Here is a 5449-nt window from a genome sequence, read left to right on the forward strand (position 1 = left end):
GACAAAGTTGATATTTTAATTTAGAAAATAAATTCTAAGCAAAATCAACAATCCCCGTAGGAATAATCTCGTACTTGCATCCTATACTATTGTTTTGATCTTGTGCACTTGCGAGTTAAAACATAGCAAATATTATCTATTAATTTAGGTAGTATTTGTCACAATAAGTTTTTGAAGCCATTGCCAAGGATTGTTTAATTTTGTTTAGAATTTTTTTTTTTTCCCTTTAGTTCATTTTATTTTTAATTTTCTTGTTATTTGGTTTCTGAAATTTAATTCTGTTCTGCAGCGGTGCGATCGAGCGCACTGCTGCAGAGCAATCAAGCGCAAAGCCAGACAGCTGTGCCGAAGACATTGTGTTTTCTTTTTTGTTTTGCAGTTTTTCCCGAGTGCGATTGGGTGGCCCACCCTGTGCGATTGAGTGCACTACCAGACAATAGCTACGTTCTAGCACTTCGGGCCATTTGTGAGTTCTCCCTTTTATTTTTGTTATTTAATTTTCAATTTGTTTTAATCATGTTAAGAGACAATACACATCCGATGCAAAGACCTATGAACAGTTCATTCAGTCCCCAGATCCTCGACCAGCCATTATGCATTAATTTCTAGCCCATTGTGCAAAGTAGTTACAATTTATCTCTGCAACTGCTCAATATGGGTCCACACTATAAAGGCATACCTACAAAGAACCCATATTGGCATATTCGAGAATTCTTTGATCTCTGCAAGACTCAGAATGCCTAGGGTTTAACTCCAGAAGAAATCAGGTTAATCCTCTTTCCTTTTTCTTTAAAAGATAATGCTAAGATATGATACAATTCTTTGGCCGCAGGTTCTATTCATAACTGGGATGAGATGGCCACAAAGTGCTTAAAGAAGTTTTTCCCAGCCCAAAAGACAAGGCAATTGAGAAGGAAAATTCTGACTTTCCAACAAAAAGATGGAGACCTTTTCTTCAAGGCATGGGAGCACTTTAATGAGCTACTTCTCAGATGCCCTCATCACAATTTATCTCAAGATGATTAGGTACTGGCATTCTATGAGGGTTTAAATGATCCTAACAACAGTCTTGTAGATTTAGCTAGGGTGGCATGTTGATGGAGAAAAGCAGCGAGGAAGCCATATAAACTCTTTGAGACCTTAAATGAGAACTCCCAACAATTCTCATCTAAAGGGAGACAAGGACTCAAAGGAAAAGTTATATATGAAGAGAGCACCAATGGTGGAATTTAGGCTCGAATGGCTGTCATGGAGAAAAAGCTGGACATGCTCGTGAAAGCCATGACTAATCATAGCATTGCTCCTGTTCAACAAGTTACACAAGTCGAGGTATGTGCCATATGTTCCCATATTGACCATACCACTGAGACTTGTCCCATGTCTTCAATTGCAGATCAAGAGTCATCTCCCATCAATTGGCCTCAACAATACCAAGAGGAGCCATCTCCGCAGTTCTACGGTCAGTCATATTCCTTTCTTAGCCATAGTGAAGCCAATATGTAACTGTTGGAATATACTGCCAAGTTAGAAGCATACCAATAAGAGGAGTCATCTCCCATCAATTGGTCTCAACACTACCAAGAAGAAGAGTCACCTCCCATCTATTGGCCCCAACAATACCAAGAAGAAGAATGTCAAATTCAATTATTGGCCAACCCTAATGGACACTACATGGAGGATGAATGCACTTACTATCATGAGCAAGAGATCAACACATTGAGGAATGAAGAAGTATTTTAAATTCAAGTGGAAGAGAGGAAGGAGGGGCAAACTGAGGTTCCACAAGAACCACATCGGGAAAAGAAGAAAGCACTGAGACTTCTTCAACATCAACTCCTATTCCCGAATTACCAAGAGTTCAAGAGAGAAGTCTGTTGGGGTTATGTGATGAGCAAATTGAGGACATCAAGATAGAAAAGTTGCCTGAGTATTCTTCTTATTTTATTCTGGTTCATGATTCCCTTCCGGATGAGAAACTGTTTAAGAAGATTTAGAATGGTCTACCCCGATCTATAGATATTTGGAATCACCATACAATAGGAAGAATTCATTATCTTTGGTGCAAGAGAACAAAAGACTGGTACTTTAAGTTTAAAAGGGGACAACAGTCTGGCTGAAGACGTTAAACTTAGCGCTCATGGGAGGCACACCATAGCATATCCTTTATATTTTATGTTTGTTTTTCCTTTTATTTTTCTGTTGTTTATATTTAGTTTTCTTTTTGTTTTCCGTTGTTATTTTAGTGTTTTGTTTTTCAGGAACAAGTGTCCTCGCATTCAAGTTTGGGGGTATGCTATGAGCCATACTTATTCCAGCTATGTTTTCTCATCTCCCTGATATGATCTTTCCTTTGTATATACACATTAGGGACAATGTGTAATTTAAGTTTGAGGGCATGAGAGTCATTTACACACACTTTGTCCCATTTAACTTGCTTAAAAATAAATAAATAAATAAAATGCATGTTCATGTTTGTCTTAAAATTTTAGTTGATCAGAAAAAATTATGATTTGATTTCATTAGTAAACTTAAAATTTTAAACACATGATCTGATGATAGAGTTTTTCAATTTGGTTTCTTTAGGCATCTGAGAATTCTCCTGTTTGATTTGATATGACACAAGAACATTAGCACTAGTATGTGGGGTATGATATGAGAGTCTAATGTGTATGTTTTAATGTTTTGGGTGAAACTGGATGACTTATTAGTTGGATACTTTGACATAATTTAAAAAAAAATAATAATAAAAAAAAAAAGAAAAAAGAATAATAATTGATCATTGATAAGATTTTCACTAAGTAACTGGACCTCTTGCATCGTTAAGCAATGAGTATTCATGTCAAAAGATGAAGAATTTTGATTTGATTAATGTCATGGTTAGTTTGGTTTCGTAGCCATTTTGACTTGAGTTAGTAAGTCCTTAGGGGTGTCTTTACACCTAATGCCCTAAAACCATCTGGTTTGGGAGTCATTGTCTCAACACTCGGTACATGGGTCAATTAGAAAGCTTAAGGGAACTAAACATTGCACAACTTGACCAAGAATAAAAAAATAAATTAAAAAAAAAAAAAGTTATGCCATAATTGTTCATTTTGATGAGAATTTCAGTGAAATTTGAGATATTGAGACATTGCACCTTGGAATTACTTGAAAGCTTTATATTTTTGTGCTAATTCACTTTACACTGTTTCGAACTTGTGATGCCTTAGCTTGTCTTTTGTAAGTGATTAGACTTTAAAATTCTAATTCATTGTGAAGATGGAGTTTATCTTTTTAAGCTTGCTAATGAATGAAAATCATGGTTTGAGAGATACTTCATTTTTTGGATAACATGAACTTTGCATAATGCCTGTGGGTAACATTCCCGGAAAACCCTCACGAGATTTCACTCGTCCTCTAGGAAATGCCTAGGGGTTTAAAAGACGTGTTGCATACGCTAAATGTAATCGTACATCTCATGAAAGATGGATTTATATTTTTTCTTTTCAGTTTTTCATTTTGTTTTTAGTTTCGTATTGCTAAGGGACTAGCAATATGTAAGTTTGGGGGTGCGATAAGTGCTAAAATATTCATATTTTAGCCCATTAATTTACATTTGTTAATTTTTTAGATTTGTTAGTTTGTACAATTTTACTTCCTTTTTGTGTTTTATGTCTTTTTATAGGTTTTTGAGGAAAATGAAACAATTTTGGAAGTATCGGGCTTAAAGAAAAAATTTGGGAAAAGGCTAGAAGTCTTGGATCAAGAGGAAGCACCCAGAGGTAGTGCGCTCAAGCGCGCTACACCTAGGCTCAAGCGCATATGCGCTTGAGTGTCCATCACCAGAGATCAATCGCAGGTGTGCGATCGAGCACACAAAGCCTGCGATCAAGCACACTTGGGTGCCGGATAAAAGTCAGATGCGGCAAAACTCCTTTTCCTTCCCAAACTAGGTTTTCCAAGTCCTAGTTGAACTAGGACTTTAAACCTACAATTGTTTTAGGATTACTAGGGTTTTTAGGACTCTCCTAAGCTCTATAAATAGACCTCTAAGCCTCAAAACTCAAGACACCATTCAATAGACAACTTTGGAGAGGAGAATTTGGAGGTTACTTTTAGGAGCAGTTTTCGGTTCTTTCTTTTCCCTTTATTTTAATTATGTGTAACTAAATACTTTAGTAGGGCTATATTAAAGCCCTAATTATGTTTCTTTAATATTTCAATATTGGTGCCTTTGTGATAATCATATTGTGATGCCTAACTTGATTAATTCCTGTTTTATCGAATTCCTCATATGAATGTGCCTAATCAACATATGCATATGGTATGAATTAGTTATTTAAGTCAATTTGGATGATTGAGTCTTGGGCTTAATAGAGTGACAAAAGAATCTCCTCACAGGTTTTTGGGTTAATCAACATGGGAAACTATGATTTGACATCTATGCCCTAGGCCTCATGTATTTGTCGATTTCCATAGATTTATGATTTCTTAAAGAACAACTTAGTAGATACACATGCTAAATCCTTTAAGAAAGAAAAAAAATTGAAGTAGACACTCATGTCTAATTTGTTGCTTAGGGAGATCAATAGCTTAAGGAGTAGACACCCATGCCCTTAGGTTGGCAAACATTAGGTATTCATAATATGATTGGAACATTGGCATATTGTTATATTATTGAGCATGATTAGTGGTAGATATCAAAGCCCTACCTTTTCATTTATCTTTATTTATTTTCATAATATCAATTTCATGATAAAGTTGATATTTTAGTTTAGAAAATAAATTCTAAGCAAAATCAATAATCCCCGTAGAAATGATCTCGTACTTGCACCCTATACTATTGTTTTGATCTTGTGCACTTGCGAGTTAAAATGTAGTAAATATTATTAATTTAGGTAATATTTGTCACAACATTTACTTTTTATCTCCCTTAAAATTTCATCAAAAATTTGATGGAACGCCACGTTAGCACCTAGCATGGTTTGACACGTGTCCATATAATTAGTTAAAAAAATAACGATTTTTAAAAAAAATAAAAATAAAAAACACTAAAAAAATTAAAAAATTATATTTATTTAATTAATTTTTTTTAAAAAAAATTTGGGTGTTGCTTCTTTGGCCATTTGGGGGTGGCTGGCCACCCCTTTTCGCTATGGGGGTGGTTCGGCCACCCCAAGGGCTCTTGGGGGTTCTTGAACTACCATCAAGGGCCAATTGAAAATTAAAAAAAAAATTTGCCGAAAAGCCCTTGGGGGTGGCCAAACCTCCCCATGGCCAAAGTGGGTGGCCTAAATGGCCAAAAACCACCCCCAAATTTTATTTTCATTTGTTTAATTTAATTAAATATAATTTTTTATAGTGTTTTTAATTTTTTTAAAATTATTATTTTTTAATTAATTATATGCATCAAATTGTGATTAGTGTTGAAGTGACGTTCCGTCAAATTTTAGACAAAATTTTAACGGAG

General features: G+C 35.1%; 1 non-coding gene across 1 annotated transcript; it reads right to left on the reverse strand.

The window, feature by feature from the left end:
• Positions 1–902: 902 nt before the first annotated feature.
• Positions 903–1010, reverse strand: LOC132183472 (small nucleolar RNA R71). The gene has a single exon (XR_009440436.1). It is a non-coding gene; the product is annotated as a small nucleolar RNA R71 (small nucleolar RNA).
• Positions 1011–5449: the final 4439 nt, after the last annotated feature.

The sequence above is a fragment of the Corylus avellana genome, chromosome ca5, assembly GCF_901000735.1.
Source record: "Corylus avellana chromosome ca5, CavTom2PMs-1.0".
Classification (NCBI taxonomy): Eukaryota; Viridiplantae; Streptophyta; class Magnoliopsida; order Fagales; family Betulaceae; genus Corylus; species Corylus avellana.